Source organism: Calonectris borealis, chromosome 2, assembly GCF_964195595.1.
Source record: "Calonectris borealis chromosome 2, bCalBor7.hap1.2, whole genome shotgun sequence".
NCBI lineage: Eukaryota > Metazoa > Chordata > Aves > Procellariiformes > Procellariidae > Calonectris > Calonectris borealis.
Window position 1 is genome coordinate 87,577,962 of NC_134313.1, and position 22,658 is coordinate 87,600,619.

The following is a 22,658-nucleotide window of genomic DNA, read 5'->3' on the forward strand; positions in this document are numbered from 1 at the left end:
GGACACTCTTCTTGAATCCTTCTATTGAGGCTTATTTCCATTTAACACCTGCCTACTAATTCAGTTAGTTTTCCTCCCTACTACCATCACCAACACACACAAATGACTACTCATACCACTTTCCAGTGAAACAGTCATGTCCTGATGTATTCATGGAAGCAATAAGCCAGACACAATCATATAGCTAAATCATACAGTTATGATGTCTGTCAAATTGATGTCAGCTAAAGTCCATCCATCAAAGCTGGCTGTGTATGAACTTAATTAACATCACCAGCACCAAATGTATTATCAACATGAGAGGGACTGTGAAGGCTATTGTAGTTTTTAAGAAATACCAACAAAGTTGTTTCAGTAGCACAGATGAGAACTGTGTAGTTATCACAGAATGGAAATCAGCCCTAAGGTACATAGGCAATATTTCATAAAATAGTTAATAATTTTTTAATAACTACACAAACTTTGCTTTTAAATAATGTATTGTATTGACTTCCACTTCCTAAATTATAAGTTTTCCACATTATGTATTTTGATAGTATCATTGAAACTGTTGTGCTCTAGCAAGTTATCATTGTTTTCTTCTGGGGATAAGTACATCTCCGTAAATTGTTATCACTAACCTTAGAATCTTGCAAGCTTTTTCACAGGAGTGCAATTATAAATACATACATATTAATGTCATCCATTTTTAGTCATTTCTTATTTTACTGCATCTCTAACGAGACAGTGAATTTATTTCACTGAGAGGTAAATTTATTTTCCTGCAACTCAGAAACTCCTTGTAAATCCCAATACAATACCTTCTCTAAACAATAGACATTATCTTTAAAACAATGTTACATTTTGTTGTTGTTGTTTTAATTTCTAAGGCAACAATTGAAATGATCTTGCCATGGATTTTATATACTTATCTAGATGATACATACAGCAAAGATACTGACAACTAGTTATCTCTCAAGAAACACAATAAAGTTAACTGTTTCCAAATAAACAGCATTTCTTTACACTTGTTAGAAGTATGAGTCTGCCTAGGCTAAGATTGCAACTACGTACTTAAAAGCCCTCATCTCCATCATGTGTTTAATACTAGTACTTCACACTTGAATAATAATTGTATACATGTAGATCTCAAATTCGTTTTCATAGCAATAGCACCACTATTTTCACAAGGAACTAACAGAGAAAAAAATAAAATTGAGGAAATACTTATTTTCTATAGAAAAAACATAGATAAGTCTTAAAGCACTGAACTGGAACAGTGAGACAGAGAATCAACCCTCAGATTTATCACTAACTGTCTAGACCTCCTTAAAAAAGTCATAGCACGTACTTGTTTGCAAGTCCTCTAAAAAAAAGCAGCAAAATTTTCATATGTACCTATTTAAAGTGTTTTAATATCTACTGATGAAACTGGATGCAATTATTATGACCTCAAAAATCAAAACGCTGTTTTACAAGTTTCTTGCAACTTTTAACAAGTCCTCTCATTTGCGTATCTCGGTACACTAACGTGTGAAATGTGAATACAGACACTTTCATCAAGATAGGAGCTATTCTGAGAGAAGATTAGATATGCTCCATAGTTAAGTATTAGGTACTGGGGCACTGAAAGGTGACACATAATTCCCAATCAATGAAAGCTTTTTCCTGGCAGTCAACTTAGTAAAAACCCGTCGAGCCTGAGCATATGTACACTGGGATGAAGTGTTGCCTCAGTGGGTATTCTGGCATTCTCTTCTAGGGGCAACTTCAACTGAGTTCCTGCTTCCTCTAGTCTATTCACATCCAGTTTGTGCTCTAGCATCAGTCAGCCTCAACAAGAGAGTGCCCTTCTTTTTTCTTTCATGGTATATCTCTGCATCACCCTGAAATTCATTACCCTCTCCTCCTAAGGCTGGCAAGATTTATCAGCTACTAGATAAGTGAATACAGTATATAGCATAGTAGTATTTCATTCAGTATTCTCTGCAAAGATGCCTGAAAAACATCAAGGGACCTCCAACCCTTATGTTCACAAAACATATGTTTGCAGTCCACAAAACATCTATTAGTTGGAAATTATTTCTTTGATTCTGTACCTTGTTTACTGCTGATGTACACAGGCTAGTGCATCCATCTATCTTGCTGAAAATAGTCTACTACTGCTAGATCAAAAGAAGTAGTAGGGTGGAAGTAAAAGCAAAATTCACAAGTGATCCTTCACAGTCCCTGCCAAAAATAAATAATGAACATTTACAAGGCTTAGAACAGACCCAAATTAATATTACAGAAAACAGGAAGGGAAAGAATTATCTATTTTTCAACTTAAACTGTATGCTTATAGTATGTTAGCATGTGCAAATTGTTATGCCTATACGTATATATTTACATTTTTAAAATGCTTTATGGAATTTGTTTCAACAACCTTTCAGTACTGTCCACACCAATGTTGTATATTTACACTGACACTCACTCCAGCTTCCAGGTGCATTAGAAGAAAGAGCACTGAAAAATAAGATGGAACAAAAAATCTGCCAGTGGCTTATACAGACATGGTCTAGATGAATGTTGCAGTATGAAAAAGACAGCTGTTTATAGAAGATCATTGAAAGTACTACTAGTAGCTACAGATAGGAAACTACTACACATTCTGTTAATTTTACATATAACTAAGAAATCAAAGAAACACATGGGATTTTTGTTTCTAAAATTCTTCATGCTGTCCTTCTCTCCCTTGCTCTTTCTTTCTCCACACACACTATAGAAAGAGAAGAAACAAGCTGACTGTTATCTGTCTCAAACATTAGAAAATGGTTAATTTTCTCATTCCATTTTTTAATTGAAAGTATTCTTGAACAATTTGTTTTTCCAAGAGAATACTGAAAAAATGCTCTAAAATTTAGGTTAAAAAATCTTGAAACATTTGTCCTTTCTTCCAACACTGTAGTTTAAAAAGAACTTTGAGCCAGCAACATATAGTACTGCTGCTACTGAAAGAAGTTTTCACTGCTTGGGACAGAGTGGTCCTAACCGCTCCTTCCTTATATGTTAAGAGCAAAACAATGAGGACCACAGGAAAAATCCTTATGTTGTTTTTAAGTGAATAAGTCAAGAAAATCAACAGAGTTGTGAAGCAGGCAGATGTTTTTTTCACTGAACTCCCCCCCTCGCTAGTGTTTGGCTTTTTTTCTGAAGTCTAATGTTATGCATACCCCCACTTCCAAGGAGACATGAAATTGTTGCATGATGTAAAAACAATAAAGAAAATTCTAAATTATTAAGAAATGCACGTTTGTCATTCTGCTTCACAACATTGAACCTATATAATAAAATTATGGCTGAATCTATATAATAAAATTATGGCAGACTTCTTTTATCGTGACAGAAATGAAAAGAACTTAGAGACAAGGTACTAAAGGGTGTGGTGATATTGTCGTATAATCCCATGAAGACTGTTGTAGTAAATAAAGACTGCTCAAAATCTGGTACCTGCTCCCAGGAATGGCTAAAAATGGATGCTACAAAGATGAGGGAAAACGTATGTGCAACTCATTTTATAATCCCACTAACATATGGACATTGCTCCGTGACTTCTTAAGTGAAAGCTGAGACCTCCTAGTGTTTGATTGGGCTGAACGGTATCTTGGTGGGCGGCAATCCATATTTTCTTTTTACAAGGAACGCTACTGCATGTGTTTATTTCTGGGAAGGTTGTTACTATACAGAGAAAATCACAGAATATATGATTTGTGAATACATGAGCCATTTGTTTTCCTTCTTTCCCCAACTGGACAGGTAGACTATCTCAGCGTTCATCTGTTCCCTTCTACTCCCTGTTTGTTTTATTCTACTTTTCTTCAAAACATAGCCTTTAAGCAATGAGAACAAGCAAGCAGATGATAGAGACAGATGCTACTACAAAGCATTAATTTACTAGTGCCAGATAATGATAATATTGCATAAGTAATACCTGAAAAACTGAAACCAGTAGGTAACTAAGAAGCATGGATGGAGTGTGGAAATTTGCTTGAGTGAAAAAGATAATATTTTATTTGGAATTTCTCATATGTTTTAGCACTTTATCTATTTAAATACATACCAGGGAGACTGTATTCAGGACAAAAAATTAACCACCAGGGCAAAGAAAATAAAAACAAGATAAAAGAAATGGAAAGCAATACCATTTAAAATACAGGAATATTTATCAGTTCTGATTCATTTAGAAAGCTTTGATTTTGATTGCACTGCAACTGCAAAACATTAAGAATAACTCAACTGAGTCAAGTGTATAGACTGAATAGAGTACACTCTGATTTGATCTTTTAAAGGCAATTTACCTTAAATCATATTTTATATATATACATATGAGCCCACCAACTACAATATACCATAACACATAAGCAACATCTTGTATTGAACTACTTTTCTTAAAACAGTCTATAAGTTGCTGTTGCATCCAAAGCACAATTTCTTGTCTTCAAGCCTGACTTTCCAATTTTCATGTTCTCTACTTCTTCTAAACAAGTATGTGAGAAAAAAATTCTGATTAAATTAGGTGTCTAAGATAAAATTCTGCTGTCATGATGTTCTTAGTATTTTAATGAAGTTTGAAGCTGAGAAAAATCTGGAGAAAATGGTTGACAGTAATTCTTAGCTGCATCCTTCTAGTAAAATATGTTTAATCAATGAAATCATGCTGATTTGAGGAGTTCACTATGCACTTCACTGAATCTGGAAAGAAACACAGTAAAGTACAAAAACCTACTAAGATTTGGATGACCAAGATCATCTCCATAGAGGCAAATAATTTTTTTCAAAAAATACACTCATGATAATGGAGGATGTCCTTCTTGTCAGTGGCAGTTAAAGAAGCAAGACTTACGCCTCTCTACAGAAAGAGGTTAGATTCTGTTAAACATCTAGTCCAAGATGCACGTAAAGGCTCACTATGGACTATGTATCAATCAGCTATCCTTTAGACATAGAAAATACAGTAGCTCTTGAGCAGCTTTTCTTTTATTGCTCTCAGTAGAAATGAGTCTTTAACTTTGGAAAATGGAAGCATAAAGAAGTTATTATGGATACAAATAAGCCAGCCATACCACTGCAAGCATGTAGTAAGCAGGCATAAGTGGATATACAAATGGTAAAATTAAACATAAATCTAACAGAGGAGGAATTCAAAAGCTTTTTATTTGGGTAAGCATCAATGCCTCTTCAAACTACCAAAACTATCTGTTGCCAGAAAAATACTCAGCTCCTAACAAAATGTCTTCCTCTGTACTTACTGCCACTGTCTTAGAAATGTGAAAACATACCTATTTCTCAGAAAGAAAGAATAAAAGGGGGTATTCTGGCACTGAGTTTTCTATATTAGAAATGGCAGAAATATTTTAGAAATATCACGCTGCCATCGCTGGGTAGAGAAGTGAAGCAGACACATTCTAACAATATTTGACTGAATATAAAGAAAACCTATGGAGAGAAAACAACAGTAGATTCAGTAGGCCTGACCATCAGTGAATAAAACAGTACTAACTTAAGTTGGATAGAATGTATGTCCATTAGCATTCCACTGAAATTACTGTAGAAGAAGAGTACTCTTACACCAGACTATTAACCTCCATAGGAAATTTGTTTCAGAATTGAATCCTCTACTGTGACAATAAATAATGATGGGATTCCTTGTTCTTCTTAGGCTCCAGAGTTAATTTCAGCTGATTAGACAACTGGAAGTGATATGCAGATTCATCTATTCAACTTTTACCATATAACAAAACCAGCTCAAAAATTAAAACTGTGAAAGCTATGCTCAGATTTTAGGGAATCTCCAAACAGAAAGATATGAAAAAAGTACATAGTTCAGTATATTTGCATAGCTTCAAAGAATTTAAAAAACAAACAAAAAAGAGAAGTTCCCTAATTCCGCTCTGACTTTAAAGATCAACTTGAATCAGTAAAAATGCTATAACATAACCTTATAGGACTTCAGATCTTTTCTTCTTTACTGGCCTGACATGATATTTATGGGTCTCAAGATGATAATTTTATATGCCAGCCAAAACAAAAATCTAACAGCAAAGTTGCATTTCTCTTCTGCTTCCTACATTACTACCATATGACCTTGCCTTTATAAAGATCCAGGACAACCAGGGGATCAGGCCCAGCCAGCACGGGTTCATGGAAGGCAGGTCCTGCTTGACCAACCTGATCTCCTTCTATGACCAGGTGACCCGTCTAGTGGATAAGGGAAAGGTTGTGGATGTGGTCTACCTGGACTTCAGTAAAGCCTTTGACACGGTCTCCCACAGCATTCTCCTAGAGAAGCTGGCGGCTCACGGCCTAGACAGGTACACACTTCGCTGGGTAAAAACGAGCTGGACGGCCGGGCCCAGAGAGTTGTGGTGAACAGAGTTAAATCCAGTTGGCGGCCGGTCACGAGCGGTGTTCCCCAGGGCTCAGTACAGGGACTGGTCTTGTTCAATATCTTCATCAATGATCTGGACGAGGGGATCGAGTGCTCCCTCAGTAAGTTTGCAGACGACACCAAGCTGGGCGGGAGTGTTGATCTGCTCGAGGATAGGGAGGCTCTGCAGAGGGACCTGGACAGGCTGGATCGATGGGCTGAGGCCAACTGTATGAGGTTCAACAAGGCCAAGTGCCGGGTCCTGCGCTTGGGTCACAACAACCCCATGCAACGTTACAGGCTTGGGGAAGAGTGACTGGAAAGCTGCCCAGAGGAAAAGGACCTGGGGATGCTGGCTGACAGCCGGCTGAACATGAGCCGGCAGCATGCTCAGGTGGCCAAGAAGGCCAATGGCATCCTGGCCTGTATCGGAAATAGTGTGGCCAGCAGGAGCAGGGAGGTGATCGTGCCCCTGTACTCGGCACTGGTGAGGCCGCACCTCGAATACTGTGTTCAGTTTTGGGCCCCTCACTACAAGAAGGACATGGAGGTGCTGGAGTGTGTCCAGAGAAGGGCAACGAAGCTGGTGAAGGGCCTGGAGCACAAGCCTTATGAGGAGTGGCTGAAGGAACTGGGACTGTTTAGTCTGGAGAAGAGGAGGCTGAGGGAAGACCTCATCGCGCTCTACAACTACCTGAAAGGAGGTTGTAGCGAGGTGGGTGTTGGTCTCTTCTGCCTAGTAACTAGCGATAGGACGAGAGGAAATGGCCTCAAGTTGTGCCAAGGGAGGTTTAGACTGGACATTAGGAGAAATTTCTTTAGTGAAATAGTGGTCAGGCCTTGGAACAGGCTGCCCAGGGAAGTGGTGGAGTCACCATCCCTGGAAGTATTTAAAAGACGTGTAGATGTGGTGCTTAGGGACATGGTGTAGTGGGCATGGTGGTGTTGGGTTGACGGTTGGACTGGATGATCTTAGAGGTCTTTTGCAACCTTAATGATTCTATGATTCTATGATTCTATGATCTTTAATAACACATAAGGCAGAAAACTTTGGACTTTCTATAGCATATTTGTCCTATATAAACTTTTGTCAAAAAACCACATAGCACATATATTGCCAACAGATAGCTACTGTTGGTAATCTTATAATATTTCACCTACTCTGTAGTATATATACAAACACATTTTAACTAAGGTGGAGATTTTTCCTCTTTTTTCTCTCCCTTACTGGTCACTGAGACAACAGTATATACAGCATATGTCAAAATGAAAAGATAATTTTTTCTTTCTCCACTTGAACTCAATCATTTGAATTTAAATACTTGTCTCTTTTTACCTCAGTAGTATGATCTCATATCTTAAACTTTCAAAAAGCACACTTTCAATTTTTCAGTGATTCTTCAGAACCTTTCGTGAGATACTGCTTTAGACCGCTCTTGAAGCACATTTCTATTAAGAATCTGGAAATTTTCTGCAAGCTAAATTTCCACAGGCTTGTTTGCTGCTTTTCTTTGTGATTACATGTACAATAAAAATAACAAACTTCCTGAAGGAGGGTTTCAACAACCTAGGAGCCTGGCAGTGAAATTTCTGATCTAGGCACTCAGTAACCCAGTTTGCTTGTAACTCAGTTTGGTTATGAGCAGAGATTACAATCTGATAGTCCTTTGGTAAATAGAGTGCAATGTATTTTCAAAGGTGAGATCAGAGGTGTTAGCTTTCTGAAAGAAAATTAACCTTTTTAATAAAAAAATTAAAATATTTGACAAATAATATTTATCCTAAAGATATTTTTAGTCTTTAACAAATATCCTTGATTAAAAAGTAGCATAAAACAACATCTGCAGTCACTCCAGGAGTTTAATTTCTCTTAAAATAGGAAATTAGCTTTCCACAGAGGGTATATTTCAAGCACTGAATAATTCTATCTTCTTGTCTTAGTCAAATCCCATTCCTGACTACAAGTGACATAATATAGTGATGTGCCCTATGAAAACCTGAAAAATGTGTAAACTGTGGGATTCTGTGAAAAAAGATATTGTTTTAAGAATACGGAATGATTACAAACGACATCACTGATGGAGAAAAGCTGTATGAAATTATAGTAGTGAAGGCAAATATCCGAAGAAATTGTGATGCATATTTGATAATATCACTCATTAAGTAATGGTGTCTGAGGAAGCTAGAGCTCTGGAGCTAGAAATTGACACTCCAAATATGTCTGAACATGTGTTTAAAATTAAGCACAGTAACACAGAAGTAGTTACTTTGGAGACTATGCTAATTTTGGCTGGAACACAGTTAATTTTCTTCACAGGAGCTAGTATGGGACTATGTTTTGGATTTGTGTTGGAAACAGTGTTGATAAAACAAGGATGTTTTAGTTACTGCTGAGCAGTGCTTACGCAGAGTCAAGGCCTTTTCTGCTCCTCACACCACCCCACCAGCGAGTAGGCTGGGGGTGCACAAGAAGTTGGGAGGAGACACAGCTGGGACAGCTGACCCCAAATGACCAGAGGGATATTCCATACCATATGATGTCATGTTTAGCATATAGAGCTGGGGGAAGAAGAAGGAAGGGGGGGACGTTCGGAGTGATGGCGTTTGTTTTCCCAAGTAACCATTACGTGTGATGGAGCCCTGCTTTCCTGGAGATGGCTGAACACCTGCCTGCCGATGGGAAGCAGTGAATGAATTCCTTGTTTTGCTTGCTTGTCTGCGCGGCTTTTGCTTTACATATTAAACTGTTCTTACCTCAACCCACAAGTTTTCTCACTTTTACCCTTCCGATTCTCTCCCCTCTCTCACTGGGGGGGAATGAGCGAGTGGTTGTGGTGCTTAGTGTTGGGTGGGGTTAAACCACGACAAAGAGAAAACAAATATGATCAACTTCTTCCTTGCAGTTTTCTCACAGCTGCTATTTTTCATATTCTTCCATAAAAACAGTTTAGCATAATTAAATTAAAAAGAATTCAAAATAATTTTCTAAATTTTGCAGACAGTGTCACCACTTGTAGCCTTCAAGGGCTGGCAGATGTAGTAGCACAGTTTCTCTTTCATTTGTGGCATGTTGCCTACAATTATTACTGCTTAAGAAGAAATGTTACATGTTAGTTGTTTACATCAGAAAGTGACAGTCTCCACAGCACAGGGATAAAATCATCCTTTTCAGTGCTCAGCTTGATAAGCCTGGGGGCAACAGCTGCTGTCATTTCAGCTGTTTGTCTTTAAACGTGTACTTTTTGGTACCTCAGGATGCCATTTCTTCTTCAAGCGGAACCCAAAGCTCACGAAGTCATCCTCCAATGTAAAGAATATAAATTCCTAACTGGTACCGAACTAAATAACCACCAGCATGCTTCATCTGGAGGTAGATGCTAATGTGTCAAATCTAAACCGCAGTCAGTCACTTTCTATGTTTTAGGGTGCTGCAGTGTTATCTTGAAATATCTGTTTCTAGCTAAAAAAGGAAAAAAAAATATTGAAAAAATAAGTTTAAAATAGACAAAGCCTCTGATTATCTTTTCTACCAGAAACAGAAAATCTCTTTTATGTGTCATATTTGAATACACAGATCACTTCCTTATTTCATGTCCAAGCAATTGCTCTCATATTCCTGAAGGCTCTAAGAAAGGATACAATTTTAACCATACAGCTCTCATCTCTGCTAATAATCAGTTCATTTGAACTGAATCTCCCCTGAGGAACATCTAGAATTAATTAGAACTGATCGAACAGAACAAACTGTTGATGCTTTAGCAAATGTATCTTATCAGTTAGCTCCATAATAGTGGTAGGGTTTGTTATTTGTTTGTAAATACTTGGACAGCTACAATTTTATTTATAAAAAATGCTGATGACTGCTGAAGGGCTTGTGAATTTCTGCATAAATTTTTATTAATTTCCATATCAATGATGCATTATATATTATTCCTCATTCATTATTCCTCAACAGTTATTTTCTCCTAAGAATTTAGGCCATCTAATGACTGAGCAAATACAATGCCATGTGATTTAAGGGACAAATCACATACCAGGAATACTGAAGAGCAAACAATTAAAGACATAACCACATCAAAATTTCATGAAGAAACCTCTGCATGGTATTTTCACATTGCATAGCCAAGATAAATTAATGTTGCAGGTAACACACTAAAAGGAACAATTGAGGATGTTCAGGAGACTCCAAGTATTGTTCATTCCTGTAACATACATTTATCAGTGTATCATGTAACACATTGTGCATATATACACACATGAAGAGGTTTTGGCTTTTGGGGAGCATAAGTTTTGGGGTAACTCGTGTGACTGTACATAACGCTGTGCAGGAGTGCACAGTCTGACCTACAAGAGATAAAGAAATAGCTAATAATAATGATAATGACACGTAAGCAGCTAGTAAAGGCAAGCAGAGAAGATGGGGTTGTTGCCACTATAATAATAAGCTCTTCTGTAAAATTCAGAACCTATTCATAAACAATGCTTGACAGCCTTTAGCATAGATATTCACAAATATTAAATATTAATGTTTCAGATGTGTTGTTAGAGTTGTTCTCTGTCTTTTCCATAAGACAATGAGGATGACAGAAACCCGCTCATTAAGGTTATTTTGTTGCACTCAAGATGTACAGCTATTAAAAACACGAGGGGTCAGTAACTGCCTACAGACAAGAGAAGTGGTAGCTACAGCAGAAAGATCTTGCAGCGTTATTCATTTAAACAGACTTCTGCTTTCCCCAGTCACAGCCCCAGAGGACACGGTGTGAGGGAGTGCCCAAAAAACGATCTCCTGCCTCCTTCCCTCCCTGGACTTGCTTGCTCCCTGTCTCCCATGGATCATGACAACCAACAGGTTCTGAAAGCAACCATGCCAATTCCGCTTGCTAAATATTGAAATAATAAATTTTGGGACTCGCATAAATTACAGTATCTGCTGGCTGGAACCAATGGACCAGAAAAAAAGGGAGGTAACAATACTCTGACAGACCATATATTAATGTCATCATGCTGTTTAAACTTCATCTGTTCTATGTGCTTCAGAGGTGAAAAAAATTGCAAGCTAAGACAGTAATATCATCTTACTGTGTTAAAGACACCTATTAGTCATGTCCCAGGCAAATAGGGATTTATGACTCAGACATAATTCTTCCAAATATGCCTGCTGTTCATAAAAGGCAGAGATATATGACTCAAAAATAACATTGAGACAGGAATAATTTTACACTTCACTTTGCAACATTGACTTTCATCCAGAACCTATAGCAAAATCTCCACATCTTATGAATAGGTTTCTGCCAATGCTATAGATTTATTGCTACAGCTTCCAAATCAGGTGAATTTCTTAGTCAACCAAAAGAGGAACAATTTCAGATAGAGAAGAAAAATACATATATATCTTTGTTTCCTAAAGAACTGTACACTGAGGATAAATTAAATTACATGTCACACAGCCTGTGTAATGACCTCATTTAAAATCTCTGTTTTGTAGAAACAACTTGCTACCACAATTCAAGTACTTTCCCAGGACCTTTCCCTAATTCCAGTTCTGGTTTGGTTCTCCCGGAGGAGTGTGCATTTTAAGAGTGAAATGAAAAAAGTAGATGTAGAGAGAGATACACAGCTGCTGAGATTATGTCTGCGATGTAACAAAACATGGGTAAATGTTCTTTCACCAAACTGTTGTAATCAGGCCCCAGTTCCTGCAATGTGATCCCCATGGCAGCCCCTGGCCATTGCAGACCTGGCCAGACTGCTGGGGGTGTGGGGGGACATCCTCTACCTGCTACATCAACCATGGTCTGCTTCTCATGCCCTAGCGCACACACATACACCTGCACTCATTCACGGGCCCTGTTATTATTTTCTTAGTAGATCATTAGTATGGCAACAAAATAAACTTTTTCTGAATTTCACTTCCATTTAATTCAGCTCACACCTTTAGGAGGGGCTTTGCTTCTTTTTAGATATGACAAGTTTGCAATAGCTTCACCTTCTAATAAAGACAACTGTCTTTTGGTTTCAGATGCCAGAAATGATGAAGTTCATGGATCTGCTTCTTCCTCAAGAACACTTTTCAGTCCTTCCTTTTAATGAGCACCAACCACCCATGAGGGATAATCCCTGAGACACAACCACACAACTGTGCCCAGCTGACCTCTTGGTTGTAGAGTACACTTGATGGATGTGGATAACTGCTATTCTGAGAATTAAAAGTATTACTATCTGATAAAATTTGGGGAAAGTTTAATATTATGTCCATAAATCAAGACTGTATTATTTGTTATTTCTCCTTCTTAAACAGCTGTTCTCCTTAAAGTATGTCACTTTTCCAGTTAAGAAGCAGAAATACCATGTAAGTGATAAAGCACAGACCTGGGGAGAAAACAGATAAAGTAATACCCAGAAAGATCTCATGAGGTGGCTTAGGGGCTAAATTTTGGTTTTATGTATTTCCGTATTTCCTAGTCAAGATCTTTGATTGATGTTCATTAGCATAGCTCTTACAGATTAAATAGTTAAGTGAATACCTATACTAGCAAAAAGCCTATCCAGTGCACTGTTTTATGTAAGGTGTTCTGGACAAGCTAGCTATTGCAGTGATGTAACACCAAAAATAATCCTCATCTGTGACAGTATTTCACAGGCCAATACCAGTTTTATCCCACACGAAGGCTAAAAATTGGTGAAAGGGCAGAGATCTGCCTTACAATCCAAATAAAAGACATAATGACAGAGTACACCATCACTATGCTGATTGCCCAAACTGCCACAAGGTCCTCAAGTTGCTCAAACTGCTGTAAGGTGCACAACTAAATGCAATATACAGTCAAAATTAAGGCCTGATGAAGAGCAATGCCACTGCCACATTAGTTTCCTTCTACTGAAATCTTCGCTGGTGTCTGCCAGCATAATTTGTGCCTAATGCTAATCACAATGCTCTTTTACAACCTCTTGTATAATATTTTGCACTTGGACTGGATGAAAACGTATCTATACTTAGAAAAGAGCAGAGTTTTAACAAGAGTTAATAAGAGGTAAAAATCTACCCAAAGCTGCCCGGCTTGCCCTACTGCATGCCATGGAGGTCGATACAGGCTGTGTGATGGGGCTCGATACAGGCTATGTGATGGGGGAAGCTTGTTGACCTTCACTTTGAAGGTCCATGTCAGCGGCCTCTTTGGTGTTTCATGACCTCGGCCCAGCCCAGCCCAGCCCATCCAGGCGCTGGGTGAAAGGGAGCTAGGACAGGCCTTGGCAGGGACCTCCCTCTACATTTGGGAGCTGTCCTGGAGCCCCAGCCCTCAGCACTGGCCACAGGTCTCCCCGCCCCAACCACCTGTCTCATCTCGGCACCCACCCCATCGCCATCACCACTGCCTCGCCTGGACATCACCAGGCAATGGTGCCCTAGGCCACGGCCCGGCAGGGCTCGCTGGGGCGCGGTGGGACTGTGTCCACTGGGGAGGGGAGAGAAGGGCATGGCCCTGCTGGCCTGCGGGCACCCGCCGGCTCATGGCCCCCACTGGCCCCTGACACTCCTGGAGCAATTTTCTTTTCCCCATTCAGTTTGTATCTAGGCTGCTACTTAGCCCAAGTTAAAAACATCACGTTTCACAGCAAAGATACAGTATGTGGTGAATCCCCTGTGAGCCCATTTTGGTGCTGGTATCCCTGCAATTTACTGACTAACGCCCATTCAAACCAATCCTCTCCAAGGCCGAAGGTTCAGCAAGCACAGACGAGCTGGGTATGCCTGTGTGACCTCTCATAATTTTGTAGGTACAAACCTCTCTTGTCTGTCGTCTGAGCCTCCTGGCTGTGACTAGCACAGAGTCCAACATACTTCCATAAAAAATCAAGAATCAAATTTTAAATTCCCTCATCCACAATCAGACAAAATAATGTGACATGCTGCTTGAATTTTTCTATTTATTAATGTAGTCATGTATTTGTTATCACAGCTTTAACAGTCACAAGCATTCAGTATCAGCTTTCCTCCCAAAATCTCAAGACTGTCTTAAAAGTAATGAAAAAAAGCATGGCTTTGGGGTTCTGCAGATTTCTTTCTTAAAATGAAAAAAAACCCAACAAACCCAAATGAAAACTCAGGATACGTTTTAGTTATATTTTCAATTGATCATCTGACACTTCAGGGCCTAAAAGTAATTTAAAAACTAGCAACATATTTTCCCAGAAAATAACAGATCTGAAAATCTGAAAATTTCCCAGAATCATGATGCCAATAGGGTGGATGCAGTTTAAAGAAAATATGGAAAGGTAACAATATTACCCTGGAAATATATCAGTGCTATTTTTTGCAATTTTTGTAATCTTCTTGTCTAGAATAAACTTTTACAGTCAATAATGGAAGTTACAGAAATCTCCTGGTTAACCACTCATGTGAAGCACCATGGCAGGACACTCAAATTTTGCATACTTCTACTGAAGTAGTTCAGAGTCCTTACTCTGTTCTTCAAAGAATAGGAACTTAAAATGTTGTCTCACTGCAACAAACTAAGTATCTGCAACTGCACTGCATGTTCTGAGTTTATGATTAACTGTAAACATTTATTTAAAACCTCTTCAGGGCCTTGCTTTGTAAGAAAACAGAGTAGAGCATCGTGGTCTTTAAATTCAACAAACACTTTAACTAGCAATTACAGAAGATAAAATGGAGTGCCTTCCTCCATAATATTTAGGCACCCAGTTGCTGAATGCTTTTCTCCTTCCCACACCCTATTTGTTACTCTTCAAAGCCACTATTTGCATTCACAGGACTATATTCATGCCCTACAAATAAAAGTTTAACTGAATCCATTAATTTGACATATTTTAGCAAATAATTAGGTTAGATCAAGGAGTCCAAATATTACATGACTTGGCTGTCCTTCTAAATATTCTTTATTTTTTACTACTCAGCATTTTTTTTCTGTAAATCCATAGGACCTCTGAAACCCTGTGCTGTACTTCCTCCGACCATCTCCACCTCGGTAGGAATCTTCTAGTTCTCTCTCAGTCTATCTGGTGAAGCTACTGTGTAATACTATAAGGTCATATGAGCTATTAACCACCCAATTAACCATACAAAGCTATTCATCCTTCCATCTTCTCTCCAACACTATCTGCCTTCCATCTGTTTCTCCTTCCATGCTTTTTGTAGGTATTTTTGATGGTGCAAATTTGGATTAAGATAATTTTTAAAAATTACTGAGAGGAGAAGGGAGAGAAAGGAAGATTTCTAGAAAAATCCCATACTGGGTATACAAATGGGAGAAAAAGCAGTTTGCCTGTTACCTGCCTGAAAAGCTTTTATCCAACTAATTTTCTCGCTGCAGGGGGAAAGTGAAATTGGCATGCGCTTCTCTGGCAAGTTGTTGGAGTCTGACTGTCAGCCCCTCCTCTTCCTCCTCCAGGCTGACTGCCAGCTTGTCTCTGCCTGTTCTGGGGAAGCTGGGAATACAGAAAACTTGGGGAGAGGGTTGAGACTGAGAGCACCCATTCACCTTTTACCTGCCAGTTAAAAAATAAATTAAACAAATTAGGAGTTTTATTAAAATTAACAAGAGAAGAAGGGGTCTGGTAGAAGAAAATCCAATTGGTTTTAAGGTGTCTGAGGTTCATTAATGACTTCAGAGAAAAATGGTATGTAGATTTACTTCCTTAGAAAAAGGAAATTTTATTTTATAAGGTAAATAAAAAGATATTTAATGATATTTTGATATGGATTCAAATTAACATGATAAATTAACCAAGTGTATTATCCTGAACTTACTGCCAAGTCCCACATATTGTACACAGAGAAATAATAAACATGAACATTTTCTGATTTGGAAATTAAAAAAGAACAATGATTTTTTTTTAACAGCTCCCTAAAGTTATATCTTAATACTTCCTCATTTTGTGCCTATCATGTCAGGGCTGTAACCATTAATTTGTCTGAATTTTTATTTATTTTAGTAATAAAGATAGCTATCACGCACATGGCTTGCTTTCCTTTTTGCCGATATGACTCCCTAAAGTAACTTTTGGGTGGCTGTTCTGAATGACTTAATGAATTTAACAAACGTACAAAAAACCAACGGAAACTTTACGAAATGGTTGCTCACTGACCAGGTTTTGCTTACTCTTCCAACTTCCAATCAGTGAGATGTGGAAAAGTTCCTAGAGGCAGAGCAGATCAAGTGTAAAGAGATACAGCATCTGACATAGTGAATATAGAAAGGTTAGTAGTTTTTCAGTTGAGAATGGATTAAAGGAAGTGTTGGCAGTCAGTGGCTTAAGTCACTGCTGGGATGAATAAAGAAACCAGTCATTTAGCCTTCAGATAAAATCCGGAAAGTAGCAGCTCCACCTAGCTCATCCCACTGTGTTGTCCTCTATTTGATTTTTCAGGTCACGAACAGTTTCCATATATTGGATTTCTGATATTAACTGTGCAAATGGACAATGAACGTGAGCACAGGCATCAGTAAAACATGGAGTATGTTATGCTTTAAAATGCCTTTTTCCTGGCATTGTCTTCAGATTGAGAGGCTGCCTTAGTGGGGTTGAATACATGCATGCTTTGTATTAAGCTTCCTCCAATTAATGCATGTTGCTATTCAATCTTTGATCCTCCAGACAATTTGAGCTGAGTGGCAGAGATGGTTCGATGAGATTGCTGTTGCTCTGAGCTCCTTGTGATTGTTCTTACTTGCTTATCCTCATAGCTCATAGGCAATACCGCTTGGCATGGCACCAGATTCCGTGTGTGTGCTGACTTAAGGGAACCTTTCCAGGTTCAGCACTGGCTGCACGCGATCTGCTCTGTCCAGTTTTTACTTCCCATTGAGGTTATGTTGGCACATTGTGGAAACAGCTGTTCAAACTGCTATCTTTCACTCCTTTCCCCTCAGGTTTCTATCAAGTCCGTGTCAACACTTACAGACTATGTTGCTTACACCTTCCTTGCTTGATTCCTGAGGTTTGTCCCCATACTCTGATGCTCCCAATATCTGCTGGACCCTTTTATCATTCATAATAATAACTCTTAAGCAGAATTTCTCTTTTGAAGCTGTTTTAAACAGAGTTCAGCTAAAACTCGCAAATGTCAATATGGTGACAGTCATATATTTGAGTACATTATACCAGGAACCTGTTAAAACCTCTTGAGATTTTAACCTATACAACTTCATATGATTTGTGGCCTAGCTTCTCAGGGAAACTGATAATGAATCAAGTTACTGTGGCTTACCGAGCACCAGCTGAGCTACCTTTCATATACACTGTATGTTCTTAGCTTGCAACAAATGAAAAGTAACATGATTTATCTGAACTCTTTTACTAAGGGTTAAGCTATACTATATATGAATTAAGTGTGCAGATATACGCCTTTAGTTCAGTTCATGCCATATTTTGACTGCAAGTGTGAACATCTAACAGAGTAAATATTTGCCACCATGTTAGTGAAGGGGAAGGGGAGGGAATATTTGAGCAAGAGCTCCCTGGCCCTAAGAAAGAGAAAGCCATCAACCAACTCTGCTATGTTTCTGGGTGACTGCTGGACAGAACGAGTGTTAAGAGTTTGCTTGTCTCTTTGCTTACCATGTTTCAAAGTCTCTTTAGGATGACTGAAATTCCCTGGAGGGAGAGGGAGACCTCCCTGTAAAGGAACTGAGCTTATTGGTCTACACTGGGGAAGCACGTACAAGGAGTACATTGGGGAAGAGCCACGTCACCGTTCTTGTCAGCCTGCAGCACAACTACAAATGTTGCTGAGTGTACTGGAGCTCAGATTTACAGCTCTATCCTGAAGCTTATTTTTTCTGCCAGGAATGGCACACAATGAAAGATGGAAGAATACTATTGTTATTCCTTCTGTAAGGATATTTCTTTCTATGTATATATTTTTATTATTGGGGTTCCATGAGCCATAGATTATACTATTGCAGAGTACATAACACGTAAAATGTATGCTCATTTATAATATGTAAACAAACCATGATTACATAAAATATAATCTAGAATGAGGACTTTAAGCTCTCTTGTCTGGTCACTGCAGTCTTGGCTTACACAAGTACTTGTGATTTCATATAGAGTTTGCTCAAGGCCAATGCAGGAAGAATTTCTTTTCCGTTCATCTGCTGTCTAGACAGACATACTTTTAAAGCTGTACAAACTGTTTCTGGGTTTCCCTGCTAATGACTGTATCAGCTTTGTTCCAAAAGAACTGCAGTGAACTTCAGTGACATTTATTGCAAACATGACATCATTCCAAATGTTTTCTGAAATTTTAGTAGAATAATATTTTATTGATCATCTGTAAGATGATTAATAAAACATCAGCACTAAAGAGGCGGTTAGGTAAATGTTTAACTTTAAACAAGGTCTAGCATATGATGAAAAGAACATTACTAAAAGGAGGCAAAGTAAAGCTTGCATATTATGTTGGTTCTTTTTTTTAAATAAGTCTTTTGCAGAGTTATGAATTTAGCACCAACAAACCCAGGATGTTTCCTTCTAGTATACATATTTCTATAGTAACGATCGCTTTGGAGCTAACATAATGCATATTCAGGTAATATCCACTGTAAAAAAAAAAGAAAGTACTTTTTATCCAAAGATTAAGTGACAATTTAAATCCATGTAAATCTATGTATGCTTAAGAAAAGCCTTGTAAAAGCAATGAAATCCTTTATGAGGTTCTAACCCATAAACATGATAAACACTAGGGTCTTAATATACTCATATAAAAACATTAAATTAAATCTCAGCTGTGTGCAGCAAGGAAAAAAAGAGTTGTCTTTATTTTGGTTTTTCTTAATTTTTAACCCTACCTAAAGAAAAAAAAAAAATCATTAACAGCAGTCTGAAAACAGTTATAAAATCAAAATAGTTTTTATAACTAACATATATTTGAAAGGTACAGAAATGTTAAGAATTCTCATTTATTTTCTTCATCTATGTTAAAAAGTTGTTTGATCAATCTTATATTAACATGCATTTATTTTGTTCGAACTACAAAACAATAATCATGCATTACACAATTTAAGGCCAGTATGTAACAACTGCTTCTTTTTATTGAAAGAATTTGTCATTCTTTGTTTCTCTATCAATAAAACTGAAAGCTCTCTAAATTTCCAGAACAAGTGTATCACACATCCAGCTCCCACTGACAATTAGGTTGTCAATAACGTCCTTCCTTATGTCCATTTAATTGTAAACTAAATCCAATAAATATTGTGGTTTCCATTTAGCTTTAGCAGTCAAGTATTTAAATAGGTATTCAGAGACTTACTTTGGTAATTGTTTTAGATATCATTGGATTCTAAGAATAATTTCTTTTTTTCACATGAAATAGAAAAGGAGTCTCTGTAGATGTAGTCAATGCAATGGCAGTGATATTTTTGTAGTGCTCAGCTTGACACAGAATCACTTAAGGCAGATTTGAATTAGCAGATACATATTTTAACAAAATACCATTCTCTGACTCATCATTCATAATAATATGCAACCAGAAAATTCATAGATTTAGTTACTCACTATGTTTTAACCCAGTAGGTCACAGAATTTGCATATTAAGTCTCATAAATAGACTTTTTATACATGACATTTTTCATACACTGCATGTAGACTTTTTTTTCCATATATGACATTCTATTTGGACCTCTTGTTTGCCAGTGGAGTTATACCTAGACAGAAAGGAAATTTCATAATAGAAATTATTATGGAGGGAGAAATCTTAAGAGCCTTATAACATTCTGTGCTTTTGGTTAGCAAGACTGTTAGCCCTTCCTTTAGATAGGTTAAATTAATTGTTTTATACTTCATATGATTCACTGTTCACTGGGATACCTTCACAAGATCCTCTAGGAATGTGGTCATTTGTTGTAATTTACTACTTGCTCAGACTACTCCTGTCATAGATTAAAATTCAGCTTCAGCTCTACATACAGGGTTCTCACTACCATCTACAGAGATACCTGTATCTGGGAGCAGCCTGAGAAGGGCTATCCTATAATTAAACCATACAGCTGGAGCATGGGTTGAACTTGTTTGAGGAGGGAAGCCCAAAATCTTCCCAGGAAAATTACATAACATTTCTGTGTTTTGCTGCCCCTTCAGTAGAGCTGGCATTAAAAAAAAAAACACAAAAAAAAACCATTAAAAGAAGGATGTATGTGTTCAAGGCACTTAAATACAGCACAGTGATGACCAAAGAAAAACCTGTCATAGATGTGAGTTGTTCCTCTATATGCCTCATCTACATCAGGCTTCAAAGCATAACAAAAATAAGCAGAAGGTTTCTCCAGGAGTGTCACATTTGAGAAGAGTAATTCTGACTCTAGCAAGTAAGACACACTAACTCCCTGACTGCTAGCACTGTAAAGCCTCACAAAGACAAGAGAACCACTCTTACGAGAACTTTTAAACCAGAAATAACATATACCATATGTATATATACATAGATTTATATGATACCATACAGATCTTAAAAAAAAAAAAAAAATGGTTCAAGCTTCATCGGCCTTCATACCAATTATTATTATTTTTATATCCATGCACATGTAGGAGGGGGTCTGCAGTTTCCCTTTAATTTAAAGGTACAGCACCACCTGCTGTTAGCATATATCATTATATATAAACACTGCTTTCATGTATTCTAGTTCATTTCAGTTGATCTTTCTTGGAAGCTTGTACTGTCTACAGGTATTCTGGTAGTATCACTAAGGTTAGGATGACATGTCTAAATTGAGCCAGAACAGTTTTTGCCAAATAAAATTCACTATTTCGATATGGATAGACAGAAATGAAGGCAGTGAATGAACTCTTGTTAACATGTGTATGAGATTTAATTTGATCTTGAGAATGGTTAGCAATACTGTAATTTGCCTCATGAATGCAAAAAAACAGTTCCAAGCTTAGAAAAGATCTCACCAAAAGGAGAATTTTCAACATGATTTCATATGGAGAGTAACTGAATGTTTCTAGAGAAGTTTGTCTTATGTTCTCTTAAAAATGATGTTTGTAAATATTTACTTCTTAAATTAATAACTGTGACATCTTACTATAACACAATGTCCGTCACTTCAAAATTATACCACTTTATTAAAATTATAATTTTAATTATATTAATTTCTGATGCAAACTATATTAATATTCATACACATTTCTTAATGCTTAAATACCTATTATGTAATGGGAATAAAATTTCACTGATATACTTTAAGTTAGCATTGTTGAAATGTCAGGCTATTATTTGTGAGCTCTACACAACAGGGATTATAATTTTATTATATGTTTGCTTTGTGACTTCTATAATGGGACCCTGGCCTGGCCTCAGTTTCACAGTAGGAAAGAAAAGTTAAATGAATAATAGTCAAAAAGTGTTCAACCCTATTAATCAAACTTTCCTAAAACTTCTATATCTAGTCTCCAGATCATCTTTGTAAACGCTGACAAGTAAACCTAAAGAAAACACAATCTTCCTCTCCCATTCCCTGGTTACGTGGAATGTCACTTAACTTTTCAAACCTGCTAGAAAGATGACAATTCAATATACTGATAAACCAGAAGATAGCTAAATAACATCTCTGAATTAACATCAGATTTTGTTATTTTGTTCTTTTCAAACTTCTATCTAAAATTTCAGGTAGGTAAAATCAGTTAGTTTTGCCAGGAAGAAATTAAACTCCCTCAGTGAAGCACTGATGGAGTACCTGATAACCCAAACTCTTCCAAGGGCTTTTTGCTGAAGTCCTGAAAATTTCCATTAAGGATTCATTTCTTTTGTTGATTATCGATGCATTTTAGCTGTATCTTTTTTAGTGCCCTCCTGTTTTGCTAGTCACTTAAGATTACTACCATCATCAGCAAATGTAATAAAACCCACTGGAGTTGCAAGTACTGTATTCTTAGTGCATGTGCTCAGTGTGAGAGAGAATTGGCAGGGTACGAGCTGACCTGTGCCAACACCATTATTAATTCTTCAGGTAGTTTTAGCAGCTTCAGGCTACAGAAAAATAATTTACTTAGAAAAACAGTAGGGAGTTTTATAAAACCTTACAAGGTGAACAGCAATTTTTAGCTCTAAATACAGACAGACAGTAGTTTCCAAGGAATAAAGCAATAAATCTCAAAGTAGCAATTTATTACCTAGTGCTTTGTTAGTGTATATTTTGTGGAATTATATTTATTACTATGAATATTTTAAAATCTGCTTGTTAGGAAACCGCTAATTTTTATTACCTACTGTGCTAAGCATCCAGATGTTGTCCTCCCTGGAAACTGAGGG